Source organism: Mirounga angustirostris, unplaced genomic scaffold, assembly GCF_029215605.1.
Source record: "Mirounga angustirostris isolate CCGP_5_RB_7025 unplaced genomic scaffold, mMirAng1.0.hap1 SCAF_3, whole genome shotgun sequence".
NCBI classification, from domain to species: Eukaryota; Metazoa; Chordata; class Mammalia; order Carnivora; family Phocidae; genus Mirounga; species Mirounga angustirostris.
The window spans coordinates 54594518-54611260 of NW_026991711.1; the positions used below are offsets into that span (position 1 = coordinate 54594518).

Below are 16743 nucleotides of genomic sequence, written 5' to 3' on the forward strand. Positions count from 1 at the left end.
CTATGTTCAGAACTACTCTGCATTTACCCAGGTACAGTACGGACTGTCTCCAGCTTTACACAGAAGATGTATGCCTAAGTCCATTGGTAGGTTTTTGTTTTGTTTCTTTTTTAACTCAGAACAAATTTCTTGTAGACATAAATCTTTGTTCCTATAGTACGTGTTTAATAGACTTTGCTGAGGTAGCCTAGGATGTAGCCAGCATTTATTGTTTATATGGAAATTGTTACCCATGGTTCAGTTTATAGCTCAGGACTGGGACTCACCACCCCATCCCTCCCCCCAGCCATGAAAAAAACTAAAAACCAAGACAGCCTCTAGGTGGTCTTCCATTCCCTCTGAACTCAACTTCTTGGGTGCTCAGCCACTTGATCAGCTCTTAAGGAAAGAACTGGCTCCCTTTGAGTTTGGGCCCCCCTCTGACTTCTGAGCACTTTGAACATAGCAAGTGCTGAATAGCTGTACTCTGGAATTTTGAAGTTGAGCTGAACTTGACCTTGCCGTCATTGATTGATAATCAAAACAAGATTCAGATTAGGACTTTTTCCTTTTCAAGGCTTGGGACTCTACCTTTCCTGATTTAAGTTGTCTTGGGGGCATTCTGAACTCTTCTCTTGGACCCATGTCCTTTCTATTGGCCCTGAGAGGAGCAAGAGCTCCAAGAGCTGGTCATGATCAGAACAGGAGATGATACTGGGCCATCAGGACAGAAGAAAATCTTGGCTGCCTCAGTGGTCTGGGCTAGGCAGTTTTCCCTGGCTTCCCAGTTTAAAGTAGCCTAGGTCCTGGAGCTGTCTTTGAAGATGGACAGAAGGTCCTGTCTTCAACTTCCCACATCCAAGCAGGGAACCCAGCACCCCTTGCTTCAGATGACATGGAGACTAATGCACAAACCTGCAAATGAAAAGAGTAGTCCAGGCAAAGGACCCATTTGCCCAAATTTACCAACAATCATCAAAGTCCTCTTGATTAGCACCCAGCGTCCTCTCCTAGGACAAGTTCAGAGGCAATTCCAGGGACGGAGCATGAAGTCACTCCTGTCTTCGGTGGGCATTCTCCACTTTTCCTACTTTGGCAGGGCCAGCATGAGATGTGCCGGATGACTCTGGGCAGGCCTTCTTTTGTTGGAGTAATGTGTACTCCCACTCCTCTGCCATAATTGGGGCTGGACCAATCTGTTGCAGAGATTTCCTTTGGCTGGTTTCCCAAGTAGAGTCTGGCCAGAGAACTCCAGCATGAGTCTGATTTCAAGGTTGTGGGTGGGGGATAGGCACTTGGTACATGAAAAATTGAAAATCTCATTTAGTTCTAAAAAGTACCTTCAAGATCCTGAGATAGCCTCACTATATCTAAGTGTAGAGATCTATAAATGAAATTGATTTCATCACTCCGAAAGAATGGTAGAAGGGTGAGTAAGAATTGTCCAGAAGCCAGGAAAAACTGAGAAAGAAAGTTTGGTCCTATTCTGGTAGAGGAGGATGGTGGTCAGAAGTTCAAATTCGGTGTTATAGTCAGGAGTAATTCAGAGCAAGCTCAAATCCAGTCCAGGCACCAAAGTCTGAGAGAGCCAATGGGGGTTTAAGGGAGGGTGCAATTCGGGCAATATTTAAGCTTCTGCACACAGTAATAAATCTCGAATGAATCGGGGAGGAGTTGAGTCATCAGAAAGGATTCTACAAGGATTTATTAGAAGCATTTCCTAGCCCTTGGGTTAAAAGCCAGGGGTCAACCTGACAGAAGAGCAGACTCACCTGTTGGCTGGGTTTAGGTGGGCTGTGGTGCTGACTGAGAACCTAGACTCTGAAGATCCAGGCTCAAGGTCTATTAAGCAGTCTAGCTACGCACAGAAGATGGGGTGAAGGCCATCGCACAACCTTATCACTGGCATTTAGCACTGGGTCTCTTGACGCAATCATGAGTCATACATAGCTTGGCCATGGACTCTTTATAGAACACCTCCTTCATAGTGAGAAGTAAGTGAATCAGTCAAGGCTCTTTTCACTGCAAGTGACAGAAACTCAATTCCGAAGTCTAAAGTGGAAAAGAAATCCATGGACTGGATAACTAAAAAGCACACAAGTGAAACCTCAGGGGTGATAAATCCAGGGATTCCAATGCTGTAATGCAGGATATGTTCTTCTCCATCTCCTGCTGTTCTCTCTGTTAGTTTCAATAGTTAGTTTATAGTTAGCTTCAATAAATCAGTCTACCTGCTGATAAGATGACCATTAGCACCTCCAGACTTACTTCCTAATATCCTTACTTCTCGTTGAAAGAGAGTCCCTGCCCAGTAAATTCCAGAATCAAGTTTTTACTTACCTGGTTTCATCTTAGAAGAATCATTCCCGAACCGGTCACTGCATCCAGAGGGTTTTGGTACTTTGGCCACATTTACATCACGTTGGGCAGGCCCTCTCCAGTCACATGGAGTAAGAAGTAGGAACTACCAGTGGCCAAATGATTACTGTTTGGGCATTGTTAGAACTATAGGGACTGATAAAGTCATGGTGTGGTAAAATATCACAGCATGTCCTAGAAGGTCTTGTACTTGTTTAATGTTAGAGTTTTTAGCCAGTGCTTTCCTCAAAGACTACGTTATTAAATATTTTTTTAATTAAATGAGCTACATAATAAGAAAAAATACTATTGTTTCCATTTCAAGGATGGCAAAATTGAAGCTCTGAAAGCTTAAATGAAAGGTCCTTTTAGTAACAGGTGAACTGGGTTGTTGACAGAGTTGCGGCATAAACCCTACCTCTAAATCTACTATTTATTTTACTCCACTACAACTGCATTTAGGGGAAAATATGATTCCAAATATTGCAGAAGGCTGACTCTTTCCCTGTGAGGTGATAGGGAGGATCATCTAATGAGACAATACCCTTGAAGGAATAGTTCAAGGTTAATCTTGCTGGTCAAGATAACCACATGGGTGTGTATACATATGATGTTAAGCCTGTGTTTAAAATCTAATTAAAACAAATCATAGGGGTAAATAGTAATAATAATAATAGGGGTATCCTATGAACTCTTAATTGTTAATACTTTTTATGTCTATGTGCATTTATAAGTTACATAAAAAGATACTTATTTCGTAAAAACACTGAACACTCCCTCACAAAATTATTGAGAGGAAAAAAATCAAGCACTTATAAAAATGTAGCTTTGAGGAAAATGGGAATTTTAAAGTGTCCTAGTTAATTATTAATGCAAATGACCAAAACAGTCGATTATATTTTTATATTGGTAATGGGACGTCAGGCAGAAATATAACTTTGTGCATATTTCTGCAGATTATTAAGGTAACTATGTCATGCTTACATACCTGTAGACAAGTGATTCAAATACTTTGACAGCTGGAGAAGAGCTTCAGAGATTCACAGCCAATACGTGGTAAAGAGAGGTTCTTGAGAGAGCCCAGACTATACCAAGTTGTCTCCTTTGCCAACAGAGATCTGCAGTGAGCACACCTACGAGTCAGGGAGGTGTCCACACTTTTGTTGTCAACTCCAATAATGTGTTTATTTGAACTAAGCTCTCTTGAATTTATATTAATATTAACATGAGGGCATAATGTTGCATTTGAAATTCTGTAACTATATGGAAATGTTTACAATCTACTATATCCCAGCAGGTTCCCAAGTTTAATGCATACTTTCACATTTAAATACTGTGAAAGCGGGGGTGCCTGGGTGGCTCAGTCGGTTAAGCATCCAACTCTTGGTTTTGGCTCAGCTCTTGATCTCAGAGTCCTAGGATTGAGCCCCATGTGGGGCTCTGCTCTGGGGTTGGAGCTTGCTTGGGATTCTCTCTCCCTCTCCCTCTGCTCCTCCCACAAATTGCACTCACTCTCTCTCTAAGTAAATAAATAAATCTTTAAAAAATAAATACTGTGAAAGTCATGGAATATTATTTAAATTATTGAGTCTTTTTGACACACAATTGCAAGTTGAATCCTCATTAATGAATGTGTTCATTTTCCTTCTTCGGACTTTATCCCCTGTCAAACACAGTGCATAAGATGATAGAACTTTCTGGAATAAAGCTCCTCATACAATCGCTCTGCAACATTCAAGTTAGATTCTTCTTGAGTCCAACTATTCACTTAGGCACCATATAACACCTCTGGGGCCTTCTCTACCCACAGTGCTTCTGCTCTGAATTCTCCACTCACTGTGGGTATTTTGAGTGGCTGTGCCTTTATAGGGATACAAATGCCACACTCCTCACTTTCTTCATGACAAGTTTTCAGCCCAGTGAAGATCATCTCTGACTTTCTTCTTGGTAGAGAACATTTCTGCAAGATAATTGCCACCCTTGGGCTATGCCCTTTGCTAAGTTGGGACCTTATATATAACAGGGGCAAGCCATATCTCTGTCATCTCACTTTGCAAGGCCCCCCCAAAAAAACCCAAAACAAAAAACCATGAAACCCCCATTCCCCTCTCTCCCCAAAAAACTGAACCTAGTGTTTGCTATCTGATTCCTGAAATTTCAGCCTTGGCTTAAACCATGATGAATAGGGCGCCTGGGTGGCTCAGTTGGTTAAGCGACTGCCTTCGGCTCAGGTCATGATCCTGGAGTCCCGGGATCGAGTCCCGCATCGGGCTCCCTGCTCGGCAGGGAGTCTGCTTCTCCCTCTCCCACTCCCCGTTTGTGTTCCCTCTCTCGCTGTGTCTTTCTCTGTCAAATAAATAAATAAAATCTTAAAAAAAAAAAAAACCATGATGAATAGTTATAGACGTAACTGCCAACCGTGATTGGTAACGACAGATGGGTTCTGAGGCCAAATCCAGGTTTAGCAGGGAAAGTGCTGTCGGAAGGACATGGAACTCTAATGCAAGAAGAAAACTCTTCTGAACTATCAACAGTCATTTGCACTTTAGTGGGGAAGAAACTCCAAAAGTAAACTGGAAGAAGAGGCATCAAGAGTGGGAGGAAGGACAGTGAGGACGCCGTGGGACAGGGTCGTGGCTGTAACAAAAGGAAAGAAAGTGTTTTCAGGATGGAATTGTTAAAGAGTATTTCAAGGCTGGATTTGAGGTCATTAAGGGACAATGACTGTCCATTCTTGCTGGCCCCAGCACTGACAACACCTCAATGAATGTTGGTGTTTTTAATGAATTTTTGATATAAGTGAATATCTGTTTTTTATTCAATTAAGAAAAGCCTCTGCACTGACAAAAGACAACTCCCCCGGCCAATGATTTTAGGAATGTACGTCTCTGGATCACAGGTGTATGCAAGTGAACACTAGGTTCATTCTCCGCCTCGATGAGAGCCAGGGTCCAAAGCAACCTTCCCTCGGTTGAATAAGGGGAATGGATGCAGGTGGCCTAGGGGGTAGTAGGTGAAAACACGACCAAAGCTCATCTTAGAATATTTTCTTGTTGCATCTGCCGTTCAAAAGAAAGCTTACAATCCCTTCCTTACAGAACACCCCACCACACATAGTCATACACATGCACACACTGCTCTTTGAGGGTCTCCATTTAGTATCCTCTAACAATTAACAAAGAGATTGTCTCTACTAGGAACCTGAGGCTAAGAGAGGGGAGGTGACATGCCTCTGTGGTCCCATCTAGATCATGGCAAGGTTTTCTGGACCCAGACCCAGTGATCTTCCCAATACGCAAATAACAAAACCCTAGAAATACTGCTCTGCTGCATAATCTCCGTCTACCAGGTTTCTGTACATCTTAGAATAGCAATAATGTTGCAGGTGCTTTAAAAGAGAGATATTTAAATGGAATAGGAGTGGACTTTACAGCGCTCTTAATTTAAGGTGCAGAGGAGGAGGTCAGTGGAAATTTCAAACCACCCACCATGGTTTGCTTCTTTTTCCATGTCATTGTTTCCTTCTGTTCAGTGACTAGGTCATCACCCAGTAACACTAACTCCCCTTTAACCTTAGAGTATTCTGCAGTTTCCATTTGAGATTATGCCGTAACTAATAAGAGCTGAAATTTGTTACCCACCTTCCCCACATTTCCTATGTGCTCCTTCTCTATTAATACTGGACTGCAGGAGGATATAAATAGATCCCAGGAATCTCCATGGTACTGAGATGCCGAGCTCTCTGTAAGGACTTCTCCACTGTAAGGGGTTCATACCATATATCATTTGATGCCAGGAACCAACAATAAAGAGGGAAAGGCACTGGGGAGCCCACCAAGGACAAAATCTAACTGGTTGTAAATGTCACGTAAGCAGATGTTCTCTTCTCAGCGTCCCAGGTCAGAGGTCAGCAAACTGCTTCTGCAAAGGGCCGGACAGTAAGTATCTTAGCTCCGTGGGGCATACAGTCCCTGTCACTGTTCAACCCTGCTGCAACAGGAAGCTGCTTAGACGTTACACAAACAAATGGACATGGCTGGATTTGGCCCACAGCCATAGTCTGGCAACACCCACTGCAGATGACAATTTAAGACATAACATTTTGAGTGTTATGTACCAGGTACATTATTTTACTTAACCTTCCCAGCAACACTATGAAGTGGGTACTACCATTTTCATTCCCATTTTACAGATGTAAAATTTAAGTCTTATATAGATTAAAGGAAGGTGCTCCGTATAACACAGCTAGAAATCAACATCGTCAGGGTTTGAATGTGGGCTGGCTAACTCAGAGCCTGCTCTGATCCTTGTAAGGGAGAAGAGTTGATGTGGTGATGGACAGGGGGCGGGGGAGGCGTCCACCTGAGAGGGACGTGGGGGGAAATGTTAGAAGATGGAAAGAGAATTTAACTGTTAACCTTTGGTTTGTGTTTATTCTTCCAAGCTGGACTTGAGATGTATCATCACCTCCTTTGAGACTGGAGGATACATAGTCAGTCATGTCTACACCGAAGTTCTAGAAGCTGGGAAGCTGGTGTTTTCTTGGAATCACCATGCTATTTTATTACCTAGAGGGGCCATGGCTGCTGGGGAAGGTAAGTGGTGGCCCCAGTAGAAGTAACAAGTCATATCTTATCACTGAATCATGCTTTACAGTTTACAGACTCATTTGATTGTCATGGAGACCTATCTCTGTTTTGTTCCTGTTGTCCCTCTACTTGGAGAGTCTTTCTTCCAAATCATCCTCCTTCAAGGTCTCATTCAAATGTTTGTGCTTCTATGAAGCCTTCCCCAATGGCACCAGTCAGAATTAAAGTTTCTTTTGCTTGGGTCTGGAACACTCTGCACCCCATCACCTAGATGATGTGATACTTTCTATTGTAAACATATACCTACTGGTCTTCCTTCCTATCCTCATCCCTAAGTTCTGTGAATGCAGGAAGCCTGTCTTTTCCTTCTTTCATGCCCGCAGAATTTGGTATGGTTGAGTGAGAACTGAATACATGCTTCATTGGTTTAAATGTAATTCTCCTCATAATAACCTTAGGAATAAAGCAGGGCAAATGTTATCCTCTTTTGCAGATAAGGAATCTGAGGATGAGACAAAGAATTACTTGTCTTAGGCATCCCATGAGAAGGTGTTTGGTAGAATCTCCATGCATTATTTTTTTAAGATTTTATTTATTTATTCTAGAGAGAGAGAGAGTAGAGAGAGAGAGCAGGGGGAGAAGCAGAGGGAAATAAGCAAGCAGACTCCACACAGAGTGTGGAGCCGATGCAGGGCTCAAACTCTGAGATCATGATCTGAGCCGAAACGAAGAGTCAGATGCTTAGCCAACTGAGCTCCCCAGATGCCCCTTCATGCATTATTTACTAGACGGGTCCTCACTGCAATGAAACTGCTCCAGTGTTTTCAAGTTCCTGGTGGTAATGGGTGTATGCAGAAAGTTTAAGTTAAAACTCGAGCCTTCGTAAGCTACGAGAAATTGTTGCTTACGGCCGTTCTCCTAGCCACAGGCATTGCTATTGCACAACAATAATACCAGTCAAGATACTGCTGGGAACACACACCACTCCCAAAATCCACTCAAGAGATGCTTAAACTCTCATTAAATTTGCTGCAAGTTTGTAAACACAAAACTTTTTCTTATTGAGGTATAACTTGCATAGAACAAAATGTACAGATTTTCGGCATGTAGCTCAATGAGTTTGTACATTGTACACCCTCTTTGTAAATACATAACTTCTTGTAATCTTGTAAATCCAAATTCGTGTATGTGTGCCAAAGATCTTTCGAGACAGAAAGGAGCAGAGACGGGCACAAAGAGATGGGCCCAGAAAGACAACATGAATTCAGACGTGTGAAAAGGACCAGAATTACTCACCAATTCTGACATGGTAAGTGGCCAAAGAAGCAACAACATAAATGCTGAACCTCCTAAATAGCTTTCTTAGAAAAAGAGGTTAGGGACTGCTGAGTATTTCAGGGAGACCTGGGCAGAAAGGAAAAGACGAAGTTTCTGAGATCAAAAGCAAGTTCTTTTCTTTGACAACTACACACACACACACACACACACACACACACACAAAGATAAAACCTTTTTATCAAGGAAAAAGCAAACTCTAGACAGCTACATTCCTGAAAAATAATTGGTCAGAGGCCAGAACTGTCAAAATGGCCTCAGGAGCTAGTCTTATATTCCAGAGGCTGAAATAATTTCTGCCCAAAGTGATAAAGGGATGTGAAAAACGGCACATCAGGACTGAATTTTTTGTCTACTGTATGGATTTGTGGGGCAAACGATTTTTGTTTTCTTTATTCTAACTCTTAGGTATTTAAACATAGACACACCTCCACCACCACAACTTTTAAGCTTTTAGTTCAACTGAACAAGTCAAAGAGTAAATCATGTTTCCATTTGTCACATCCCCAGTAACTATACTGTGTGAAGTCACTAAGACGTCAGTGGTAAGTAAGGAATAGTCCAGGAACATGGAATTCAGATTGTATTATAGGATATAGGATCTGAAAGTGTGACTCAGTACTTCTTATCTTATCTGGATTGCAAGTTCCCTGGGTTGGCACAAGGCTTCCTTAACGAATGATTGTCCTTACATACCACTAGCTCGATGATCCCTGTGTTATAAAATCAGTAGTGTCTCGATGAATGGATAAAGAAGATGTGGTATATATATATACAATGGAATATTATGCAGCCATCAAAAGGAATGAGATCTTGCCATTTGCAACGACGTGGATGGAACTGGAGGGTATTATGTTGAGTGAAATAAGTCAAACAGAGAAAGACATGTATCATATGATCTCACTGATATGAGGAATTCTTAATTGCAGGAAACAAACTGAGTGTTGTTGGAGTGGGGGGTGGGGTGGGAGGGATGGGGTGGCTGGGTGATAGACACTGGGGAGGGTATATGCTCTGGTAAGCGCTGTGAATTGTGCAAGACTGTTGAATCTCAGATCTGTACCTCTGAAACAAATAATGCAATATATGTTAAGAAAAAAAAAAGAAGAAGAAGAAGGTAGCAGGAGGGGAAGAATGAAGCGGGGGAAATCGGAGGGGTAGACGAACCATGAGAGACGATGGACTCTGAAAAACAAACAGGTTCTAGAGGGGAGGGGGGTGGGAGGATGGGTTAGCCTCGTGGTGGGTATTGAGGAGGGCACATTCTGCATGGAGCACTGGGTGTTATGCACAAACAATGAATCATGGAACACTTCATCTAAAACTAATGATGTAATGTATGGGGATTAACATAAGAATAAAATAAATAAATAAATAGAAATTATAACTAAAAAAATAAAATCAGTAGTGTCTCGAACTGCAATACCTCATTGGATCACGTTTCTGAAGTCTCTAAATAGAATGACATTTAACCAGAGAAAAGCTGTAAATCAAATTGCCATATTCTTTTCACAATTCTTGCCATTTTGCACACACCTGCGGTGCAAGCCTCTGGAGTCAGACTGCCTGGGCTTAGATCCTGATTCTACCACTCCAGTGGCTGTGTGACCTTTGGTAAATTACTTAATCTCTCTGTGCCAATTTGCTCATCGGTGGTGTAAGGCAAATAGTACCTACTTCATAGATACACTGTGAGGATTAAATGAATAATATCCACTCATTCATTACAATTATGATTTGTACAAATCATATACAAATAAAAATATGTATTTTCTTTTGAGCACCGAGTATGTGCCAGGCAGAGTCTTAAGCTCTGGGGCAAACAGTAGTGAACAAAACAGACAAAAGTACCTGCCCCCGTGGAGGTCACATTCCAGCCTGAGAGATGGACAAGAAACAATGTCAGATGGTGGTAAGTAATAGAAGAGAAAAGAAAAACAGAGTAAAGGAAATTGGAGGTGGGAGGTTGCTATTCAGAGTGTCCAGGGACAGCCTCACTGAGGTGACCTTTGACACTTAGCATAATATCTACACCCAAGCAAGCATTTAATGAGTGTTACTGTTGTATTACTATCATTATTAATTAGACCCATACTTAACCAATTTGACTTACGACAAACCCCCAAGGGATCTGAAGAGTGTTACATTTCTGCCAGGGAGACTCTAATTGCCGTAAATACAGCCCCAACTGCTACTATGTGCTTTGGCAGCCTAAGGCTGTGCTCTCTCCCTCTGCCGCGCCCCCATTCCCGCCATCTCCCCTGGTCCTTGACACCTACACTTAAACATCATCCTCCCAGATGCTCCAGCCTGGGTTATGTTGTCTACCAGCAGGGCACAGCACCTTATCTTTTTTTTTTTTTAATTTTCTAGCATTTATCTCTCCTATAATGATAGTTTTACATTATTTATTCTTATTTCTTTAAGTCTGTCTCCCGGCTAGACTGTTGTCCATGAGGGCAGGGACGGTATCTGCCTTCCTTCCGTCTAAACTCTCCCCACTCTGTAGCCAGCCTAGGAAGTGGATGGCTGAGCGGCTCGAGGTCTCCACTCCCCTGGGCCTATGCTTAGACGAATGGAGTTGGTAGGGTACCCACGTTGTGGACCTCTGTGTCATGTATCTCTTCTCATACTTCCACTCCACACAGTTTGACCTTCCCAGCATTTTCACTGTAGACAAAGCTCAAAGCTAATCTACAAGCAAGTCTTTGAAGAAACAGACAGTAACCATCCCAAGTTAAGACCCAAGCTTACATTCTAGGGAAACAGAAGAAACCCCCCAAGGGGAGATGGCGGTCTCCTTCGTGCAGCCTGGTATTTCGATTTTCTTGGTACGATCCTATCTGTAGTCATTATTCTGAACCAGCTAGAAGCATCTTGACAAGACAAACCCTCAAAAACTCTGATTTCATGACATATGGAGAAAAGAGATATCACATTCAGATTTTGAGTTAATAAGCAGAAGACACACGGAGATGGCCAGCCAGCACATTGTGCGTGTGTGAGTGTGCATCTGCACACACAGGGAAGGGCTCGGGGCCCCCTGCAGCTGGGCAGGACAGGTCAGATCGAGGGGCAAAGCGGGTGTGCTCTGACCGGTCTCTCCGAGGCAGGGTGGCTAGGAAACAGTAATAACCAAAGCCTCACCTCCTCGGGTGTCACAGCAGACACACCAGTCACAAGAATCAGAAATCCAGCTCTGAGCAGACAGAGGCAAGGAATGGTTTTTGGCAGATGGGCTGGCTCACCCTGAGCACCAGTGAAATGATTCAGCGGGGCCAGGAAGTGAGCGAAACATAGCACAGCTAAGGGCTGTCTGCCTGGTTTATAGATTATCCAACCCCTTTGTCATGGCCCCCTCTTCACCTACATTTTCATAATACCAGCCTTGATCATTCGCCATCAGTGGGTAAGCAGCAAGCACAAGGAAACTGCGACACTTAGTTGCCCACCGTGGCTCTAAGCAAACAACAGAATGTCACTGGCTTTGCCGTTGGGTTATTTCTTTACACACAGGATTCACTTTTCTAGGCTATTTTTACTTTACTCCTGGTCCCACGCCCTAATGCAATAGATCAGGGAGAACAAATTGTCAAAAGCTTTCTCTTTTCCCCCCTTCCACTCTAGGGCTGGTTACACAGGGGCAAAGGAGAGTGTTGCTTGAGGGAAGGCAAGCCTGGGTCTGCATTGAGCCTGAGCCACTCTAAGAAAAAAGAAGGCATTTCAAGGGGGAGAAGGTAAAGGGGAGGGCAAGGAAAATGGCCAGGGTTCAGGACCTGGCTCACACTGAGAAAGTCACTAGAATGAGCTACAGTGCTCCATAGCAAGCCGAGGCCAAGGCCAAGGGACAGGCTGACACCAGGGAGCAGAGTGGGCTGTTAACGGTCTGGTCATGGAGTTTCTTTGTACCGAGCAGATGAGAATCACAGAGCAGGCTGCCATCTCAAAAGAGGAAGCCCACTGAAGAGAAGCCAAGTGGGACGTGGTGCGATGAACCACCGAGGGGAGGTGGGGGTGGGCAGGGAAGGAGAAGGACTCAACTCAGTGGCTGTGTTTCTAGAGTAAGACAAGCGTCTGTCTCCCCTGCGCCATGGGGGGCCTCACATGACATGACTGACTTCACACCCCGTAAAGGAGCATTTAAAAAGAAGCCTGGCTGCTTTTGAAATATGAGGCCATGTTGTGGCTGACTATGCATCTCTGGCTATTTTTTTCTGTAAGGCAATTACATTAAGTGCTTAACATCAATCCAGAAAGGAAAAATGAGGGCACTGTGTTTTGGGTGGGGGGAAGCTTGGCGGGGGGGGCCCTACACTGTCTCCCTGCCATCGACAAACATGGCATCTATAGAAAACGAACCCCACAGATCCTGCGTTCTGACAACAATGGCAAGGGAACACATAAAGGCCCAAGAGCGTGAGGTAACATCAGTTGTGTCAACAATTGCATGTTACAAATGCTGAAGGTGAGTGAAACTTGCCAAGTGTTAATGGAACTGCTGGAAACAGATACAGCCGGGCACCTGCTGCAAGCCGCCTGACTTGGCCCACCGCACCTGAGCTGGGGCCAAGAGAGCTGTCTTGCTCCTTTCTTCTCTCCCGTTGGGTCAAAACAAAGGTTGTTCCTGAATGTGTTTTAGAACCTGGCCTGACCCCGGAGCAACCAGCCGATGTCTGAAGCTGGGCTGGGCGTCAGATGCCAGGGAAGAAATGCCCCTTGCAGTTGCAAATGCCCCCGGGGCTTCCCTGCTCTCGTGGGGGTCTTTCCGCAGCAGAGTCAGCACGGAAGGGTCAGCAGAGCTTCCAGAGCAGTGAGAGTCCCTAGGACATTTTGTGGAACCCGTGCCAAGGGCCAATGGTGAAGGAAACATGCAAGCAGATACCCCAAAACTACTGGAGCTCTTAGCTCCCCTGGAAGCAAGAGAGGCCACCGACCCCGAGGAAGCCCTCCACACATGCTTGTAAAATTGCTTAAATAATTCTGGAATGCAAGAAACATCAAATAATGGAGGTGACCAAGGCAAGTAGGGAATCCCCCAAAAAATCTATACAGACAAATGCCGGCATTTAAAACAGGCTCAAGGAAGGAACAGAATAATCCCCTTTGCATTTTTCTAACTTGACTTTTGGGTTTTGTTTGGTTGGTTTTTATTTTTTTTTTTTAAGATTTTATTTATTTTTTTGAGGGAGAGAGACTGAGAGAGAGAATGAGCAGGGGAGGGACAGAGGGCGAAGCAGACTCCCCGCTGAGCAGGGAGCCTGATGCGGAGCTTCATCCAGGACTCGATCCTGGACTCCGGGGCACAACTTCAGCTGAAGGCAGACGCTTAACCGACTGAGCTACCCAGGCGCCCTGTAACATTTTAAAGAAAAATCCCAGACATATCGCCCATAAATATTTCAGAGTATATTTATAAAAGATTATTTCGTTGGTGTTTTTTACAGTAATTTCTCTCTGGAATATTGAGAATTTAAGTAGAAAAATTAGGAGAGAAGGGCCTCGGGGAGGTGATGACAGAGTTTTGGAAACTCTTTCCTTCCTGCCTCTCTGCTTTCCTCTGGGGAGTCATCCAAAGTCTGGGGTGGGCACATTGTACTGAACACATTTTTGTGCAGCCTGCTCAGCACCCAGCGGTTTCTTAGTCCTGGAAATGACTCCAGCACCCACGGATGGGCCTCCAGTGGTGATGTGTGTGCAGAAGGCCTGGGTTGTGTCTAAGGGCAGAGACTTTAGGCCAAGAGGGGTCAGGGAGATTCTCTCTGCTAGGGACTTTAACTTGAAAGCAGAAAAACATGATCTAGACTGAAAGAAAAGGTCTCCTCAGTTCTGCTGCTGAAAGCCTGGAAGCTGCCCTTCCCAAACCTTGGGAATCTTGGAAAGGTTCTTGGTCATCCCAAAGCTTGCGATGGACCAACATTTGATTGGATTCCATGAGACACCCATAATCTTTGTAATAGATTTCCCTTTTGTACATGAGCTAGACAGAACAGACGTTCACTGTTACAGCAAAAGGACTTTGAAGGGAGAGCATGGCCTAGAGATGCTAGCAACCCAAGACTATTACAGTGGTGAAAATGTTATGAAACAAACGTTGTATGTCACGTTCACTGCTGTCTCCCCAGCACCCAGCATGGTGCCCAACATCCAGGGATTGTTCATTACCTATTTGTTGAATCAATCAAATACTGATCTTCCCAGGAGAGAGAAGATCATCAAATCTGCCCATGGTGGAGGAAAGCCTAGTGTTTTGTTAGAAACATGGGTTTGGCTCTGACTCCGCCCCTTTCTTTCTGGGCGAGTGAGTCACTTAGCCACTTTGGACCTCAGTCTCCTCATCTATAAACTGGTGATTATAAACTTAGCCAACCCGACAGAGATATTGTGAGACTCAGATGAGGTCATGCTATATGAAAGTGCTTTGTAAACTGTAAATTATTTGCAAATGAAAGGTGTTATTATCTTTTCTAGCTGGGGCTTCCATTCTGCCTACTCAGCCTTCTGGCCTGAGAAGACTTTAGGGCAAAACTGGGTGATGAATTGCCTCCTTCATAATTTTTTTATTCCCCTGTTCCCAGTCTAAGCACTTCTTTTAAGCTTGGTGTCTACTTTGAGGACTCTGTTTTTTAGATTAAACTGTGAGAAGCCTAAGAACTAAAAAGGTCCTTTTTTTCCCTAAAACCGACTGCTTCTGATTCATCTCATTAGGTACTCAAGATATATCTTGGCCATGTTGACTAATCCAGATGTCCCTCTGATAATCACTGGTGTAGAAGCAGGTGGAAATCCACTCATATCATGTCCCCCCCTCCCCCTTGGGAGACTCACTTATTCATCTGACTGAGTACAGGGGTCTGTGGAAAGCACGAGGTAGAGGAGCAGGGGAAATAAGTAACCATCATTCTCAGTAAGGCTTCCAGACTCAGCTCTCCTGGCCGGGAGGGCCACCAGGTTGGAAAGAAGCAAGTAGGTTGTCCTAGTACCTGAGTCATGAAACAGCTTGAACTTGTTCATTATCTGAACAGCGCAACACTTAGAGAACATTGCTGCATTGTTCTGTACCCTCAGGTTTCTCAGTGGCAGGCCAATCCTGGACTGTGCCAGCAAGCACATAGCTGTGATGATTTGTCCGCACCTACAGTCATTCATCTAATTGAGTACACTGGGACATCATGTCATAATGTTACTACCCAAGGAAACAGGAGTGGGGCTGTGGGAGAAGGGGATTACATCATCATTGTTATTGTTATTCACTTATCAGATGATTATTAATTATACTTCAATTAAAGGCTTGCACTCTTTACAAGCATGAGCTCATCAGCCCTCACAATGCCCAAAGGAGGTCAAGAACCAGGAGACGGCTGATTTGCTCATGAATGCAGCTGACTTGAGCTTCAGAAATCCTGTGATCTTCTCCCCCCACTTCCCACTGGGGACCCCCAGTTGTCCCCATGTCTATGTTGCCCACACTGCGGACCCCACACTCTACAAGTAGCAAGGGTTGAATTTTCCTTTCTCAGCCCTTGCATGGATTAAAAAAAAAAAAAAAAAAAAGGCAAAAAAGAAACAGTTAATCACCAGACACTCCAAAGCAGCCAGCTTGCCTTTAAGATAAATACGCCCAGGGAGGTAACTTCGCAGTGGATCAGCGAATTTCAATGAAGCCCTACACAGTTCTTGGGTGACATCTTGGCCCATGGAGGCGGGTGGGGCCCGGCTTTGGTAATCAGGAAGTCGTTTGTTACTGGAGGTCAAAGAACAGGGCGTCAGAGGAGGGACAGTAAATGGGGAGTAGGTGCCAGAACCTTTCCGAAGGGGCTGTGCCACACAGAGACGCTAAGTTGAGGGTCAGGGGGCCACAGGCCTGTCACCTTTGCAAGAAGCAGTTCCTGCCCCTGTGACAGCATCCCGGGAGCCCTGCTTTTCCACCCCAAGGCGCCTTGTAGTCATGGAGCACTGTCAACACCCAGCCAAACCCCAAGCCGGAAGAAAGGTTTCCCTTTAAGATCAAGATCCAAGAGGGGCACCAGGGTGGCTCAGTTGGTTAAGCATCTGACTCTTGATACCAGCTCAGGTCTTGATCTCAGGGTTGTGAGTTCAAGCAAGCCCCATGTTGGGCTCCAAACTGGGTGTGGAGCCTACTTAAAAAAAAAAAAAATCAAGATCATATGGAATAACCGCAGAGTTTAGGAGGTTTTTTTTTTCTTTTCTTTTCTTCCTTCCTTTGTTCTCTCTGTCTCTGTCTCCATCTCTCTCTCTCTTTCTTCCAAAGAAGAGGATGGAGTGGAATCTCATGGCAGGCAGGGGAAGGTACAAAATTCCATAGCGGGCCAGACGCCCAGTCCCCCAGCTGCCGCCTTCTGCCTGGCTCAGGAGTTAATAAAACCTGAAGGAAATGGGAAAGAGAGAAGGAGAAACCTGAGGCTCGAAGTGCTTTATCTTGAAAGAGATCAGTGTTTTAGTTAGGAGAAAGGTTTACTAATTA

At 44.3% G+C, this 16743-nt stretch overlaps 1 protein-coding gene across 6 annotated transcripts in view; it reads right to left on the reverse strand.

The window, feature by feature from the left end:
* The window catches only part of LOC129045653 (uncharacterized), a 163351-nt gene that overhangs the window by 34170 nt on the left and 112438 nt on the right, over positions 1 to 16743 (reverse strand). For 2 of the 6 annotated variants that reach the window (XR_010409999.1, XR_008505679.2), the window contains exon 4: positions 946 to 3455. The exons of 1 other annotated variant lie outside the window; for it this stretch is intronic. The gene's annotated coding sequence lies outside the window, so the exon portion shown is untranslated. Of the gene's footprint in view, positions 1 to 894; positions 3456 to 16743 lie in introns of those variants that run through there. 3 more of the 6 variants (XR_008505680.2, XR_008505677.2, XR_008505683.2) reach the window with 2 other exon arrangements.